This window comes from Centruroides sculpturatus, unplaced genomic scaffold (genome assembly GCF_000671375.1).
Source record: "Centruroides sculpturatus isolate CEXI.00-Female unplaced genomic scaffold, Cexi_2.0 scaffold404, whole genome shotgun sequence".
Lineage (NCBI taxonomy): Eukaryota > Metazoa > Arthropoda > Arachnida > Scorpiones > Buthidae > Centruroides > Centruroides sculpturatus.
In genome coordinates this window covers 455,704-475,605 of record NW_019384604.1, presented here as the reverse complement: position 1 = coordinate 475,605, position 19,902 = coordinate 455,704, and the positions used below count along the sequence as shown (strand labels likewise).

At 28.4% G+C, this 19,902-nt stretch overlaps 1 protein-coding gene across 2 annotated transcripts in view; it reads right to left on the bottom strand.

Moving 5' to 3' along the window:
• LOC111625124 (AT-rich interactive domain-containing protein 3A-like) overlaps positions 1 to 19,902 on the bottom strand; it is a 95,516-nt gene that overhangs the window by 14,406 nt on the left and 61,208 nt on the right. The gene's annotated exons all lie outside the window — the stretch shown is intronic.

Here is a 19,902-nt window from a genome sequence, read left to right as displayed (position 1 = left end):
TAACTTTATAAAAAGATAGCAATTGCCGAAGTTGCCCCCATATCAGGGGCAAACTCGGCAACAGTAATGGGGCAAGATAGACAGGTATATAAATTTGTGTTATTAACAATGTATAAGTTGGAATTCACTATTAAAAGTCGAAAAACCTATTTAATATTATAACGACGAAATATAAGTTCGAAGGCATATTTAAGTAAAGAAAATGTAAACAAAAATTAATTACAAAAATTCAAACAGATAATAAATGAAAACATCCTAATGCAAGTTAAAAGCAATATAAATGAATTAGTAAACTCAAACAAACAGTAGAAATGAAATATGCTTAACAGCAAATTGTTTATGCCCTACACATCACAAATAAATTGAACCAACTCATTTTCCACATCTATACAGTCAAGGCACATGAGCCCACAGTTTACACTTGCAGCACATAATCCACTTTTTCTGAGTAGTTCCATATTGTTTATTGCAATATATGCAATAAGTATTTTCATCGACATTTTCCGGTTTTTTAGGACTTTTCTGTCCCTTTTCTTTAGTGAACTTCGAATCCGATTTCTCCAAATCCCTTCTGCGAGTTCCTGATTTTTTTAACTTTAGCCTTGGCTTCTAATGTAGCTTTGTATGGGGATCCAGTTATTTCTTCTGCTTGTTCTTGTTTGTGGCCAAATCAAACCATAGTAAACCACGATCAGGAACAAGATAGGCAACACTGCCGAAAGATGCCCCAATAGTCATGATTTAGAAACATTAAGTTGGACCCCTGCGAAAAGGGCAACAAGCCATAATCTGGCCACGTGAATAAGTTAATGTTTTATCCTTCTAACAAGAAAAATAACTTTTGTTATTATGGAATTATAACAAAACATGCAAATTCTATATAAATGGAAGCAAAATATTATAAGAAATTGAATGAAACAGACAACTTATTTGATATTCCAACTACGCTTGTCGGAGAACAACGCAGACACCACACTCAACAAGCCATCATTAAAACTCAACTGACTAGCCTCCTTTTATTTTGAGAGTCTCCTTTTATTTTGTTTCAAATAAAATTTAATTGACGAACTTGCCCCGTATGTCTAAGTTTCCCCCGTCCTCCCCTAAGTGTATTATGTACTATATATTTTACTTAAAAGTCAAATATTTAAAATAATACATTATATTAAAACATTTTTAATGTTGATATGAAAAATTTTATTTAATCAAATTGTGAAAAACAACAGTTTCGATATACAATGGACTAGATACGGCCAACTTGGCTATCGCGATCCACCGGTTTGAGGATTGTAAACAATATGACCTGTTAAACGCAAAAAACATTTATAATTTCTATAGAAATAAAATTCTATATTTTCCACTATGAAATTTTTAATAATCGCTGTAGGTTGTTAGTGCTGTGCTGTATGAGTTAAAGTGTGATCGTCTTTGTTTCTAATTGCCACACAGTTAAAAGAAAATGCACACATACTATACGAGTAACGCAAGGAAATGGAACGTGCTCTTTGCTCGTATCTAGAGTTGTTATTTTAGCAATTGCTTTGTTTCGTCCTAAACAATTTCAGTTATGTGTAAAATGAGTTTACCAAAAAGAAACGAAATTTATGATTTCTACGATAAATGAAAGTAAAATTCGTTTTTGTTATACTGAATAATAAATGCTGCTGATTAAATTTAGTATCTTTACCAAAAAGAAGTAACCTAGAACGTCAATTATCGTGAAATAAATACAGTATCATTATGTTTTGTAGCATCATTTTATAAGACTGGATTAATAAACTTTATATAAAAGAAAAAAAAAATGTGATGATAGATTATCGGTGCTCTTGACTCATGAAAGTCTCTCTCAACTAACTGTAAGTTAGCCAAGCCTACAATACATTAATACCTTTTCTATATTTACATAGTGCCTTTCAAGAGATCGCACAGTTTCTGTTGAAAAAGTTTTAGCGCAGTTAATACTTTTATATAAAAAATCAAATATGAAAGTATCAGGTAAATTACATAAATTTATATTCTGGTATTAAAAGTTAGTTTAATACTATCTTATTCTGTAAATCCTTATATTCTAGTGAAATAATGTTTCTTTTCCTAAGATACTCAACGTTCGAATAAACAACAAATACTAGAAAACTCTTTTGATAAAAAATAAGTTAAATGTTCATTTTTTAAAACTAGTATAAACCTCAATAAGAAATAATTTTCTCAAAAATAAAATTAATTTATTATATATCGTTTTCGTGTGTATACATGTGAAGCTCTACTTCAATTTACTTCAACTCAAACCCGATTAAAAATATTTGTTTTATACAGTATAAGGAATATATTTGATAAGCACAAGAAATAGGAAAAATAAGTATTTTAACTTCCGTTTAAGCGCCTCAAAATTCGAACAACACTCTACACATTATTGATATTATAATAATTTATTTTATTATATAAACAATTATTTTTATTAGACGAAGTAACAAAAATTGCAAAACAGTATTGGGTATTGTTTCAAATACTGTTGTTATATTTAAAATGATATTTGCAATTTTTTTTTCTTATACGACGTAATTAACAGTTGTAACGTATGAAATTCTTATATGAATTTGACTGCATCACGATTTATATCATAGGTAATGATAGAACATATTTAAATTCGGATAATTTAAAGTTGTTTATGGAACTTTTCGAACACGTCTTTCATAATTGTTTGGTAATCATACTCACACCGATAATATAAGCTATAACTTGCTAGTCTTCTCTTGAACAAACTTAACAAATCGCATTTGATAAACTCCATAGATTACATTTGGTGGATTAATTGAAATTAATGCAATCCAAGTTCCGATACTGTATTAAATTAATATTTACAAAGATTTAATCCAGTGATGAGCAACCTGTTCTGGATGTGGGCTGCAAGAGAACTACGTAGGCTTTGGACGGGCCGCTTGCAATTTTTCTTGCGAATTTACAGGCTTCAAGCCTACTGGCTACCAAAAGACTCCATAATCGCCAGTATACTAGGTACTAAAATAATATATGCTAATTTTATGCAAACTACTAATAGGCCTATATAGTTTATTCAGGGGCGTATCCAGAGAAGGTGGTACTTCTGGTGCTGCAGCACTCCCTTGACAGCAAGCAAGCAATCAGTTTTGTTACTTTAAAATAAAAATAAACATAGCCTAATAAAGCATATCGGCGATTTCAATCGTAAAAAGCAGTCTTATAAAAAGCAGAAAAATTTAAACCGATATTTCTTGGAAACCCATAAAGAGTGAAGCACAGACTAAAGATAATTACACATGAATTCAAAATAACCGTAATTTCGATCATTTCTAGTAAAAATAAGAAATGTAATGATTTTATACCATTTTTATCCCTCCTTTTGGAATCATGCCGAGTATAAATTATACTGTAATTTGTATAATTTATAATCTATCAATTACCCATTCCATTCAATTCCATCTTACATTTAACAATTTACGAAAGCTAATGAAAAAAGAATGTCGTAAAAAGTTAGGTAATTCTAAGTTAATTAAGTAACATTTTCTGAAAGACAACAGGGACATGTGTCTTGGTATCCTTCGAGTCTGCCTTGAACAGTACCCATATTTTCAAAAATCCCGGATATGCCACTGGTTTATCTCATCTTTTCACTGGTCAAGTTTAGTTTGAATGTTTTTCTTCTTTAATCAGCTTAATTAGAGTTGAATAATAGCAACAGACAAAAAATTAGAAAAATAAAATTACGTTGCCAAAACTCCGGGGACATCGCTGGGCGCGGGTTTCTCATGACTGATATAATCCATCTGAGATTTTTCTGAATTTTAATCTGTTAATAAACTGTCTTCTATTGGTTTGTAGTATCACCAGCTAAAAATAATGTTTTATGTTGATTTTCGATACATTATAATTGCTTATATTTTCTATAGCCAGAACCTAAATTTAGCCAGATCCCAACTAAAACATTTATAAAACTAGTAAATAGCCAGGAAGATAATTATATTTTAAAAATAAGAAAACCTTTAAAAAATTTACAAGAAATTAATTGGAGAAAAACACAGGGATTCTTCATATTTCTTCGTCTTTCGTCCTTTCACACTTCACTATCTTTTTACTAGTTTTATTAATGTTAATATACATGTTTACGATTTTGCCACTACCAAAGGAAAATTTATTTTACATGTTTTACATATTGAAGCGGTTAAGAGCCTACAATAAAAGGTCGACTCCATCGTAAGACTTTATTTCTGAGGTGTGAAGAGAACGAAAAAAGAAAAAATATGAAGAATTTCTGTATTTTTCATCAATTACTTTCTTGTAAAATTTTTCATCAATTACTTTCTTGTAAAATTTTTAAAATAAAAATACTTAGTTGGATATATCATCTAGATTTATGATGTCGAATAACATCCGTAAATAAATTAATATTATTGTGATGAGTTAACATACTTTCATGTACTGTACAGTACATAAAAGAATGTTATAATACGCTTCACCATTTTAAAATGTACCGGTATTAACTTATTGCTATTATATATTTTTCAATTTTTCTTTCAGATTTTGAAAATTTGTTCGCTAAAAATTTATTATGAAAAAATTAACGACAGAGTAACGCATAAAACTCCAATTTTATTTCCGAAATCAACGTTCCATTGTTCTGGAGAAAGCATAAATGCGCTCGCCCCATTTGACAGCGCTAGACATTTCTTTCGGGTTACCTAAAAGATCATGTGTATTTCAATAAGCACATAACCATCCAGCAGCTTAAAGACAACATTCGGGAAGAGATTCAAGTGCTGAAGCAAAACATGCTAAGAGCTGTTATGGAAAATGCAGTAGGAAAGCTCGTGCTTAAGAAGCGAAAAATGGAAACCATTTACGTCATATCATTTTTCATATATATTTTTAAAAATTTCCATTTTCTGTAATTTATTATATTTAAAAAAATACAGATAATTAACAAAGAAAAACATTATTCTATTTGTAAATGATAAAGTGATTAATAGGCCACCCTTTATAATTTTCTTCTATTGACCTCTGAAATTTTCGCCATTGTATTCTCTTATTTCAACAGCAGGAAATTTCGCATCGGCAAACTTAGATAATTAGATCTTCACTTTAACCATTAAAGTATCTTTTACGAAAATCCTATTGTATGTTGTTGATTTCTCGATCTCTCACTCTCAACACACGTCAAACATAAACGCAAAAATCAGGATAGAAAAGAAAAAAACTTAGTCATTTTTTCATGATTGAATAAAAGAAGGAATGACATCATTAAAATACTTCCGAATTAGAAAAAGTAACAGCTAATATTGTAACGTAGATCCTATTACATATGTAGTTATCCGTATTTAATGTTGAGGTTCCAAAGTATTCGGATAGAAAGATTCTTGTAACTATTGACAAGTCCGATTTCAAATTTCGTTTACGTAAATGACTTCCAAAAAGTTAAATTTTGTTAGCTTTTATTGTTCCTATTTTATTGTTTAATTTTACTAATAATGCTTTATTTATCGTTGAATAAAAGTGTCTGTTCTAACACGATGTAGCCTAATTTATTTAATCCTACCCTATAATATTGGAGACAAACCATTTACAAGCGAAAATTGATAAGTTGTGGCTGTACGACCAAATAGGGGAGTGACTCAGACACAAGTAATGAATTGGTCAAGATTTTTCCCAGAAAATTCTTATAAAAATCGTAGTCAAAACTCCACCAGTAGAGAAACTGATCATACGGAGGTGCTTTATCAAGTTCTGTCTAACGTATCATATTTGTAGAAGGAATGTGACTTGAATTCTGTGCAACAGAATGTACTGTACGCCAAGAAAGTCTATTCACAAAACTTTGTATTAGAATTACCATAATCAAAACAGAATAGCCTTTCTAGAAATTTCTGTCATTTCTAGAAACACAATCACCAATATCATTTATAACCGCAACAGAGAACAGGAAAAAACTGGGATATTACCTGCCAGTGGTGAAAATCGTTTTGCCCACGAATTGAATTTGAATTTAGAAAATATTTAACTGAAATTCGCTTGTTATATTTAACAGGTTTATGATCGACGACTTAAAAAATGTCGTCGCTCGGGACTAACATTTAATTATTAAAAACCTCTTAATTTTTGACATTCAAAATTAAAATTTAAAATAATAAGCTAATATATAATGTGTGTGCACGTGCATAGGTTCATGTGTAAAGAAATATTTGCACTATAGTCTTTAATAATTTGCAAACATGCTTTACTTTAGTCAAACATTTTATAATAATTACTTTCTTTTCTCGCGTATTTTTCCCCCCAAACATCTCGAAACAATTTAGAATTAGCTATCTGCAATAAGTAGGCCTACAGACAGTTCTGACACATTTACATTGTAGTTGTGATAATCCCATAATCCATTTAGTGTTCTTATGATCATTTTAAATCTTAAATCTTCGCCAAGGAATAGCCACGCGTCTTCGTTCTAAATTTTTGTGTAACATTTAAATAAAACAGACATTTTATAATAAATGTTTTTTGAATTGACTGCTGTAATAAAGACGGAATATAATTAAATAGAAAAAATTATAATTAAATGATAGAGGGTGCGCAATTAAGTTTTCGCCGATTAAAACTTTTTTACAAGTATAAACTATTTACAATAAAATCAAAAGAAATGGAATACTTATATCATTGAATTTGAAATAAAAATATCGGCGTCATATTAATAAGCCAAAGTGAAAAATAATTTTTGTATTAAATTGAAAATATCTGCTATCTAAATGAGACAGCTGTCGAGAAGTTTTGTAGAAATGTTATTCCTACGATTGCATTAATCGATTTAATATTAATAGATTTGGAATTTATTAAAATTCGACAATGGTATCCAAGGATACTTAAAATGGCTTGGCTTGGTTTGATAGAATAATGTAACGAAACACAAGGGTAATCTGCAAAGAGAAGGGCCTCTTTGGACGACTTTCTATGGAAAACTTGTCCTTATTTCAGGTATTAGTAACATGAAGAAAACCTAAAAAACTCCACACGGATAGTTCGTTAGTTAGGATCGAACCCAACACCAACACCAACCACAATGTTCAGTAGTTTATCCATTCGTCACTGGTAAGCCCTTAATTAAAATGAGTTTGAACACCTGGATAAAACGTATCGCTTGTCTACATCAATCAAAATTTTAGTAACACATTATTTTTTTTATTTATCATTAGAAGGATTATGAATATTATGATCTAATAATCTTAATATAATAATGCATTCAAATGAAAAAAAAATATCAATGTGCTTTCCTTTATCATTTTATTTTGTATTTTTTTTCATTATTAACTTTGAATTTTTTTTATATTTCCAATAACGATTATTATAATTTCTAATTATAAATATTAACTTTTTAGCTTTTAAAAAAATGCTTAACTGAAATAGGAATCCTCGAAAATTTAAAAAACGTACCATTAGAATTATTATAGCGATTATTATGTAATTTAATATTTTCTAAAATCAATTGAGTAACTGTCTAGTAATTACTCAGGTCACGAAAACGATATAGGAAATTGTAGATTATAAAACCTAACTGTATACAAACTATCAATCCTTTAAAGTAAAGCCTTTAAGTTACGTGCCATTCTAAATTTATTAAGAATGATAATCGAGTATTCTATTTATCTGTCAGCTAATAAACGTCAATATATAATCTCAAATATGTCAATCATATGTAAAAAAGAACTAGAATATATAATACGAAAGTTGATTTAGTAACCTGGTAGCTGTTAAATTCAGAATTAAAATTCATGTTTGCACATTACTTCAGCCAGAAAACAAATAATAGTATGCATTATCAAAAGAAAAAGTATGTAAGCTACTTTTACTACAAAAACAAAACAATAAATAAATAAACAACTACTGGGTATTAGTTGGATCAAGTTGGCAAGTAACTAAGTACAGCAATGACTTAGATTATTTCATATGAAACAGATTGTGTTATTGGTTTGCTTACTAATGTTTGCCACCTAGAAGCACCCAATATATATCCAGTTAAATAATGCTGCAAAAACGCATTACCAAAGTATACTACAACTTGTTTTACGAATAATAATTTTCCTTCTATAGGCAATACATAAGAAATTATTTATCAATTTTTCTATTAAAAACTACAAAATTGTTATGTAAAATATAAACAGAATATAAAAATTAGATTTAAATAATCGAAATCTTCAAGAAACTTTGGACTGTAGGATTATTTTTTTGCATCTTATTCCATTTCTTATATTATTATAATTTTAATTTTTTTACATAGAGAGACTATGCAAAAGTATCGCAAAATATTTTTAACACTGAATACAGAAATAATTATTTAAAAGATTTAAATTAATGCATCCCTTAGGCATTAAGAGTCACAACTCAAACTGACTTAAATTGAACATATTTTTTTATTATTCTTTGATCATCAATCCAGTCATATATTTAGTCTCCAACGTTTATGAAGAAACAAATACAGTATTGTAATTCTTCTATGCAACATAGAGCGTAAATCATTAGACTTTTTAAATGTACGAAACCAAATACTATTCACGATAAGCCACGTGCACTAATGCTCTCGGAATATTCATTATACACTGTCCTACCATTAATATTCAGACAAATAATCTGTATTATAAAATAATTTAATATCGTTTGCTGGAATCATTAGCCTATATGATGATCGCAAGTCCTTGTGGCATATTCTCCATAAGATTTTGGAAAATATCCAGAAATATGTTCCACCATTTGACCTTCAAAGTAATGACAGTTGAGCCTTCATAATTTTAGAGAAATCTCTATGCAGGCACCCGACAATTCAATTCGTACCAGAGGTTCTCTGTAGTGTTCAGTTCAGGAATCGGGAATATAGGGTTCGGGTTAGATCGTCTAGTCCAACTTTTGACATCCATATCCTCAAACCAATCCGTGACAAGACTAGTGTGATATGATATGCTGCCCTGTTAATTACCTTTCTACAACATTAGTAATACATAATTATTCGAGACGGCTAGACTGTAAGGAAGGAAGCAGCTTCAAAACCGTGATGCTGCTGCCACTAAACTTTGTTTTGAGAACGATACAGTTTAGAATATACCTCTCTTCCGGCACCCGCCACACCCATGAACGATGATCAGACTGGTATATTATGTGCAATGACTCATCTCTCTAAAGCACAGTTTTCCATTGATCTGTGGTCCAAGATCAACGCTTCTCACACCGTGCTAACAGGCATTTGGCATTAGTCGACATGATTAACAGCTTGTGGAAGGCTGCATAACCGTAGTAACACATATGATGTATCGTTCTGTACATTTTACTGATGCTCGTTTAATCGCAAGTCTCCTTTGAGTGTCTTGAGACAATGCCTTCGTAGATTTCTATCATGTTCCGTTAGCTTCGGAGTAAAGGAACTGAATCTGCTATTTCTTGCAAGATCCAATCTCTTAGTCCCTTCCGTTTGCATATCTAGGCAGTAGAGAGCTTGTATGGGATCCATGTACAGCGGACTCATTTTACCTCTAACGGGCCCCTTTAATCTCTTGTTTTTTGAACAAATGAAATACGTAGAATGCTTTTCATTAATAAAAAGTAGCCTTAAAGATCTATTTAGTAAAAATAACGTTTATTTTATAGGAATCACTACGAGCACTAAGTTTTTTCCTGGCTCGGGGAAAAATTCCCAGTTTTCCCCTCTCGACGACTCTATGCAAATTACATTGGTAAAAGTCGAATCTAGGTATTTTTACTGCTACTGAAATGTCACCTATGAAGCTGTTGCTTATATATTTTCCCCAGATAAAAATTTTACGTGACAACTTACAATGTTAGCTGATTGCTACTGCAAATTTTCTTATAAATCATTACTTAGTAACAACAAAACAATACACATACTATAACACTCAATTCATAGTCTAGCTAAAAATAATAATAAATAAATAATATGTAATATTCAGCTGATCAATCGACCAGCTAAAACTAGCTTGGAGAGACTACAATATTATCAGTCAGTGCTGGAACTTTGTTAACTCTTAATCGAGATTTCTTCTTTTCCTAGTGATGATACTATCTCATCAGAGCCTTACGAGCCTATTTATAGCAGGGACAGTGACGTGCTCCTTGCAAGGGACCTCATTCACTATCCATAGAGGATTGTCCGGATATTAATGTGGTAGGACAGTATAAGTACTGTAAATACAATAGTAGTACAAAACGTATGATACCGCTATGATAAACGAAAAGTATTCACTTTTTTAGATATCGCTATTTCGAATCATTTTATCTCATTTTCTAATTATTAAAAGAAATTATTCAAACCATTTTAAACTGGAATGAATAAATGAATTTTTTAAATAAAGGAAATAAGATTAATTTTATGCTCTTATTATTCTCCAATTAAATAAAATATTACAATTGTTAAATGGTTTAAAGAATAACATTTCACATTAAATTATGAAATAATTATTTTTATCGTTTTTCACATTATCATCAAAGCCATGTGAATTTTTAAATACTCCATGACGAGTTCTTCATTTATTTATTTTCCATAATTGATCATTTACTTCATTAAAAATGCTTTAAATCGCTTTGTTTATCTTCTATATATTTAAAGCGCTTTTTAAAATTATAAAAGTTTTATATATTCAATTTAACTAATATAAATTATTTCATATATTATACATTTTGAATTTAATGTTAGACAGTATTTATTTATATTTATTTAACGGGTAACGCGCATAAACCTCATTTTAATAAAAAATCATCAATATGGATAATTAGTGTATTGGTACTGTACTGTACGTAGGATATAATATACATGTAATATTAAAAAAATTAATGTTTTAACAAATTTTAAAGTAAATTTGATGTTATGGAACGTTCTGGTTAAGATGACGCTATTGTAAATTTAATACTAACTTTTGAAATTAAAAAGGATTTCATGAAATGCTTCAATAATAATGGCGCTTCTTCTAAAAACGTATTCCGAAAACGGGAGTAACAACAGAAACTGCAAACAGACCTAAAAAGTTCAAACTGCTCTGAAATATTCGAATCCGTAATGGAAAAAAAGAATTTATTGTTTAATTAATGTTTGAAATTTATGAATATCAATGATTTCTCATCAGTGAACATTAGGAATATACCATATTGGGTTCCTAACGAAAATCGAAAATAAAACTAATCCAAAAGCAGCAATGTCTTCGTTAATTCTTAATAACTTGCTCAAAATAATAAATATAATTTATAATTATAAAAACTAAATATATTTCATGTATTAATTTTGTGTTTTATAAGGATAAAATTTTTGTATCTGTGAGGTTTAAAACACAACTGTAGTATTTCAAAATATAACACTAAATTACATTTTATACTAACTACTAACATTATATTAACTATTAACTTACATTTTATACTATAGTCTACTAACACATTAGTCGAATTATTGAAAATAGGACTATTCCCTCTTCGTAGAAGTTATTTTCAAAATTATCATCAATATTACGAAATTGTTTTAAGACAAAGCATTAAAAATAATAATGTATGAATTAATTCAATTAACCGATATATTATTTAATTTTAATTAAATATATTAAGACTTAATCATCAGCTCCAATTAAGCGTTCCTAATTGGCTAGTACAGTAAAGGCATTCTTGAAAAACATGGAGGAGGAAGATTTTTTTATGATAACAAGAGAATTTTGACTTGTTTGCGGAAGAGAAAAGACAAAAACCGAAAGAAAAAGAGTGAATGCTATACAGTCTGGAGGAAATACTTGTACAAAAATTTTCCATCTAACATAAAAGTAAAAATCAACGAATTGCGAAACCGCGAATACATTATAACTTACGCGTATATTTCTACGTGTTATGCTGTTGTGCTATCTACTGCATTTCCGCATAAATAAGAGCATGACATGCCTTAATATATGAAAATCGCGGTATTAAAGTCAAAATCCGTTAATACAAAAGTCGAAGGAAATTGGCGATTTGTATTAACGAAATTTGTATTAACCGAACTCGCTAACATTGAAACGACTATCCTCACTCGTCCATGGGACCAAAAATCTATTTCCCATAACGTGGACTTCGCAAAAAGCGATAACGTAATAACGGGGTTTGACCATACAATAATAATAATTATTGTAATTAACAGATCATTCACCAATTTATAAAAAAGTTTCAATAAAAATCTTTAATATCAGTAGCCTACATTTAGCAAGAATATAGTGTATTTCAAATTTACAGGCTATCCAAATACTGTCTTTCTACACCGTAATTATTTATCGATAATATTACTAATATTTAGTGTTTTTACGATAGAGTTATTTAGTGTGTTAGTTAAACAGTAATGTAAATTATATACAATGACATTTTTATGCTTGTTGTAATTGCTACATATTGTCAATTATATTGATGTTGATATTTTAATAAAATGGAAAAATGAAGTTTCTGTAGGATGATTCCTCAAAAAAGTAACATTTTATTCTTCATGTATGTAAAGTATCCTGTAGGAAAGAGCAGTGTGTGTACTCAAAATTCTAACATTTATTTACTCTGTACAGGTACACACAGAGTAAAAGCATACATAGATATTATTTACTTGTTAGTTAAGAGTATAATGTATTGCTCTCTTACACTTTAGTTTCCTTTTTTTGGGCCACCCTGTATTATATTTAAATTATACGCCTACATCAATGATAATTATATAATTCGCAACTGGTACTGCATACAAAATTAAAAAGTGATTTAAATTTCAAAGAATTGAGAAGATCTATTAATATTTACAAAGGTAAACCTTAAAATTAATAGATTAACCTACATATAAATACATTAATATTATAACCGTATATATTAAAGTATTTACATGCACAATCAATCTTTATCTTTGTGATTAATGTTTTATTTCTGAATATAAATTGTTATTTATCAATAAATAAACACAGATCGATAATATAAATATGAAATACATTATGATATTTGGTTCCTTACATAACTACGTAATTTTAAAACAACTATTCCGAAAAAAATATATTATAAGTAGAATCTTTCGAACAATTAGTCTATATACACATAGTTACAAACTTTAATAATATTTTAAACTTATTAACCGACATGAATATTTCTGAAACATTAAAATAAAGATTGGTGAGCCAAATTCAAATATAAAAATCTCTGATATTCAGGTTTCTCACACTAATTCTCTTACCGTATCGGCCTATTCAAATGCAACTCTTCCATTAAAATAAAAAAGAAAAGAAAAAGTTGACGTTTCTCTCAACACGAAAGAGATGTGAGATTTTCATGCGTGAAAACATTTAATCAATATAAGTGAAGAGATTTCATATCTGTCTAAGCACTCGCACCTGAAGTTTATAGTGTTAATCTTTAGTCTAAAATTTTATAGATTTTCAAGTCTCGCAATNCACAGATCGATAATATAAATATGAAATACATTATGATATTTGGTTCCTTACATAACTACGTAATTTTAAAACAACTATTCCGAAAAAAATATATTATAAGTAGAATCTTTCGAACAATTAGTCTATATACACATAGTTACAAACTTTAATAATATTTTAATAATCCCTGGAAAGACATAGATTAGACTTCTAAATATTTTCCCATCTTATTTAAATAATATTATTTGACTGAACGTATACGTTAGAACTCGAAATAGAAAACATTTATTAATTGTAGAGAAATAGATTCTTATAAAATTATATATATGTAATAAAAATACGTCATAAATCTTTAATATTATCGTTAGTGCAATTTTATTAAAAGATAAGAGAATTTAATGGGTTTGAAATATCAGTATAATGGCTCATGTGCTTTCATAAAAACAGACAGCATAAGTTTAATAAAAGAAAGAATTAAAAAATAAATTCCAAGAGATAATAAAATACTACATATTTTGGATCTATTTATTAATCGAACCAAACGTCTATAGAAAGAACAAGGAAAAGAAACAATAATTAGAAAAAATAAAGTTGAATTAACTATTCACTTCATGAAAGTTGATCAAGATTTCCTAAATAATAAACAAATATTTTATTCTAAATATTTTACATAAATAAAAACAGGTTTCCAAAACTTTTAAAAACAATGCTAATTAATATTGAATGAGTATGTAATAAAAAACTTTCGCATGCTTCTTTTTCAATTTAACATCCTCAAACAGCCTTTGTATACACCATATAATGTCAATTAATTGTTCTGGCACAAAGAAAACAACTGTCTTATTTATACAAATTTAGATTCATGTTAAAATTAATCAATATTTATATGGTTAAATCTTNTACAAGGACATCAATACACTGCATACAGGCAGGGCTGTCGAGAGCTTGATGAGACACGGAATATAGCGGGCTCCTCTAGCTTTTTATCGGGGTCTTTTGATCCTTTTTTTTTTAGCAAATGATCTACGCAGAATATTTCTTTATTAATAAGAAGCAGTCTTAAATAATTATAGCTAATAAAAAAAAATTACAACAACATTAATTTATAGGAGTAGGAACAACTATGGGCCCCCGTGCTCGAAGGGAAAAATTCGCCGTTTTTCTCCTCCTGACGGCCTTGCATAAAAGTCAGATATAGCTCTATACAATAGACTATTTACATTGAAATTATCTATGTGCAAGCGTGTAAGGACCACGCTTGTGCATGGACATGGTGCAATGCATTTTATGATTAATACAGAATTTTGAACATATTTTCGTTATTGTGCATATTTTTATCCTCCTGATAATCTTCCGTATCTAGGATTTTAGAATATTGAACACCTTATAAAAATATTACTGACAATTTATCTAAGATAAACTTATGATTTTGAATAGTCAAAATGACACAAGAATTAATTTCTCCTCTCGTAAAAGCCATATTTTATCAAAAATAAATTTAAATATTTCATTAGAAAGAAATAAAATTGATTAAAATAATAAACGAATATCGTAACTAAATTTTTATATCAACGCACATATTAAATAATTATTAATTTTGAACGTTTTATAATTATTTAAACTACTTCTTTTTTTTATTGATATCGATTTATTAAATTTATTTTTTGTTAAAGTTTTTCAAAATCTTTTAAGCGCAGATCACATCAACAATTTGAAAATTTAAGTATTAATTTTTTAAACTTGTGACGAATCCATATAAATAATTACAATGTAAAACTAAGAATGCAAAAACAGTTACTTGATTGTATCCAGCTTCTCTTTTACGTAGTTTTTTACAGCAAATGTTTATCAGAATACTTTCAATCTATTATATGAATTAAATTTGTTTCTGAAATTTCTTTAAATTTAGGATAGAATTTCGATTCTGGCTAATTTGCACTTAATAAAATCAAACTACAGGCAATCTTCATCTGTAAAACTCGTTCTTTGGTGCATTATAACAATTTTAAATCGATTTTCGTGCGCAAAGTTCGTACTTTCATATATTTCAGTCAATAAAAAAAACAATTTCGGTTTATAGTGTGGGATACTTTCTGCCAGTTTCTGTTTGGGCAGCAAAAAAGTCATTTATGAAAATTAATTATTATCGTTTTTTGTCTTTAATCTACATCTTTGACGATTTCAATTATGTTTTACACTTTGTGACATATTCATTGTATAAATTTAAACTTTTCTACTTAAATAACAAATTTTATGATTTTTGTTTTTAGCTCTATGGAGACGGAAGGGAATTCCTTTTATAATATGCAACTCTATTGCTTGACTTTCTTACATATTTTTTAGAAACTAATTCTGTCCGAAAGTTGGAGATTGCTTGTATTTTAAAAATTAGAAATATAATTAAAATGCATTCTTTTTATAATTTTTAGTTAATTTTTTTGTTATTTCTATTCACGATTATTGAAAAATTATAATTTTGTTACCTACCCAAAGAAACAAGGACTCCATAATTCAATTAAACAATTTAAACCTCAGAGAAGTCAAAAACCTGATAATTGAAGCGTTTTCGGGACAAACGCCCTATCTTCTGGCTCTCATCCATGGGTATGAAAGAAAGTTATAAAGAGTATTAGAGAGGGAAAAAAGTTTAGTACAAGTGAAACAAACCGTACCTGAAAGACACAGTAGAGTGGGTATTTAATTGTAAATTGAATTAATTTAATGTTAAAGTTTAAATTTAAATGTATTTAGAATAGATTTAATAGATAATAGATTGCTTGAATGTAGAATGAATGTTTGGTTGTGCAAAGTTCGTCCCTCAAACTCTTCAATTAGATGGTTTGAAAATTATTGTTTAATTTTGATAGCGATTATTATGTAATTTAATATTTTCTAAAATCAATTGAGTAACTGTCTAGTAATTACTCAGGTCACGAAAACGATATAGGAAATTGTAGATTATAAAACCTAACTGTATACAAACTATCAATCCTTTAANAAAGGCTGAAGTAATCCACAGAAAAAATATTTGGCGTTTTGCTATTTTCAATCGTGTTTATTTTATCGAAAAAAACTAATTTCGAATAATTTATATTATAATAATCGAGGAATAACACTAAGTAATAAGAAATGCTAGTGGCATTAATTTATAGAAAGAAATCAAGTAAACATTTCAATAAAATAGGAGTTTTTAGGAAATAGCACGCATCCAAAATTTTATTACATGATTTTCTTCAGAAATATTTTTATAGGCCCTAATCAATTTAATCAATCTTTTACGTATAATAATAAAAATAAAGTGAAGAGTAACAACAGTTTATCAAATTTCAATATCTACACAAAAAAAATGTTTTCATTAAAAATATTGTATAATAAGTTTTTTTTATTTAATTTCGAAAAATAAGTTTAAAATATATTTCTATTTTGTCAAATTATAAAAAGTAAAAACAACACTCGTTAAGAACAGTCGTGATTTGAAAGAAATTAATCACGTGTTGCAATTGATAGTTCGAATTTCGATTATCTTTTTATTCCGAATTTTTCTTATTTTCTGATCGATTATGTTCCAAAATGATTTAACTTTTATTAAGATGACTTTGTCGAAAATTTTTTCCGCTAGAAACACTGTAAATTCTTTAAAACGTTCCTGATTTTCATATTAGCTACATAAATTTTCCCAGAATTTTCGATTTTCCACAGAATCGCCATCCAAAATACAGTAAACCTATTATAATGATAGCAAATATCTAGTTGTGGAATGTAACGCGTGTTTAAATTTTATTATTACTTCTTACAAATCTATTATTTTATTACTCATTACGTTTTAAAAATAATAATAGTATTACGTTATCGTACAGGAAAAAAAATGCGAAAACAGTTCACATTTTTAGTGAGGACAACGCCAATTTTCAACAAGAATTACATGTTATTTTTTCATTACTTTTCCAGATCGGAGACACTTGGCTACCCACGATTGGAAGATCAATCAAACACAAACAAGTTTTCCTTCTCATCGATTAATAATCCAGTATTATATTTTCTACAAAAGTACCGGATGATCGTAATAAAAATGCTTGTATTCAACGCCGTATAGAGAGATATTTAGCAATCCAAATGCAACGAAATTTAGTATAGCGATATTTCAGAATATGTTGAAATCATTTCGGTATAGAAAAATAAATCGTCCCAAAACTCATCACTACGGCAGTTTTGGCGCTGCGAGCAACAAATATTTTATTTGTACATGCACTCACGCTGTACAGAAACTCTAGCAATGCAGGGGATAATGCTCAATGTCGTATTTCTGAACATGTAAAACCTGAATAGATAGTGCACAGTGTATTCAACTACCGACTGTAATTGATCCTTTGTCATACTTTTCACGTGGAATGCGATACTATCTTTCAAGACTGCCAAATTTTCCTGAATAAACAACACTTTTTAACAGTCCCTAAAACCAAAACTCATACGATTCAAAGCGCTAAATGCGCCATAGTGGTGAGTTTTGGTACTAATTTCTTTTTTACGGAAAGTCTTTCGCACGTCCTGAAATATACCCATAGGAAATGTAGTTGCATTTAGATGGTAAATATCTCTGTAGACATCATTAAATATGAGTATTTTAATTACGATAATTTGATGAATATTAATTTAGTAAACAGTACAAATATTAAAAAATAAAATTAGTTACATAACAATATATAAAAGAGAGTAATTCAAAAGATATTTATTATGAAACTAAATATTAAAAATTATTTTACAAATAAAGAAAATCATGTTTTCAAGTGTCTAAGATGAGAGGAATTTCGAATTTTATTATTAGTAACAAATAAAAATTTAAAGCATCTTAAATAAAGTAAACTAAAAGTAAACATAAGTGTAACTATTTATTTCTGAAAAGTGAACGAGTAGAAGTTTATCACTTTAACCGTTATCTGAATTTATTGCTTTTTTACAATAATTTTTTTTAATGACAGTTAAATTTTATGCGTCTGTAGAACAAATCAAATTATTAAAGACGGCCTCATATTCTTGTTGAAGGAAAGCTACCCACCAACGTGAAAATACTACTTGTCAATAAATAAATTTAATATAAACTCTTTCGCCATATTTTTTCATTAAAAAATAAAAGACATTGAACAAAATTTAAGTCTTTATATAGTTATATACGCAGATAACTATACGCAATCTTATAGTATTAAAAGATATGACAGAGCCTGTTATGTTTTTCAATGATTTTAACATAAAGCAAATAGCCGTACATTCTTTACACTTGGATTTAATTAAACTATAACATCTTATGTAAGTGATAATTGTTTTATTAATGCTTATGCTAAGATTTTTAGAAAAAGCATTCGATTGAATCGAGGTGGAAATTTAATGTTCTACATTTTCCTAGACTTTAATATAATATAGCGCGCCTGTCAAAGATACTTTTGTAAATATTATATTGAAAGTAAAGAAATGTATGTTTATTTGAAAGGTTATACACTTGGCTATTTGTCCTCGGAGACCACGTGCATGGAGTTTGTGGTTTGAATAATAAATACGTAATGATTTTTTTTTTTATCGAACGTTCCTGTTGAAGGAAAATGGATCAATGAAGCGCTTGTAAAATCAATTGTTTGATAAATATTAATATTATTATATTTCCACTAATTATTGGCATATACTTCTATTCGAATGTTTTTTGATAGAATGACATTAACGTTTCTAAAAATGTTTCAATTACGTCAAAACTTTAATTCAATTGTATGAAAACATGACAAAGTATTTTCTAATTTTAATAAAATTAACATTACTTTCTAATATAAACACGTAACGGAGAGTTAAATTAATGATAAATTATAACGTTTCAGAATATTAAACAGCCGGTCGCATTAAATCATTTGATTGACAACATTTATAGTCACTGTTCAACGGGCACGTATTTCCTTCTCAGGTAAAACAATCTTTAAAATTGAAATTATTTGGAATAAATTCGTGTTTTTTTCTAAAGAGATAGGCGTCGTATGTTCCATTATTGATAGTTAGTGCTCTGGAATTTTGTTTAAGCCATCACATAACAATGTCATTGATACATAAAATTCCAGAACAGTTATGTTTATCAGGACGTTGTACTCACGCACTATATCTTTAGATAAGTCATTTTGTAAGTCATTAACGTATTTTATAAGCGAGCAATGTATAATTGGACATTTATGAAGTATAAGCGCATGTTGTAGGAGAAATATGGAATAAATCCAATTCAGCTAAAAGTCAGAGTGAAATGCTTCAAAATTAACACATTCGTTATAGTTTATTTTTGTTACAATTATTAAAATACTATTTAATGATTACAAATTATTCTGTAGAAATAAAACGAATGCTTTTTCTTTTTTTATAAATATAACACGTAAAATACATTTCTACTCTTAATAAATGTGTCGTTATAATTAATTTGGAATGATCTAATTTACTCATACTTATATATATAGAATGTAACGCG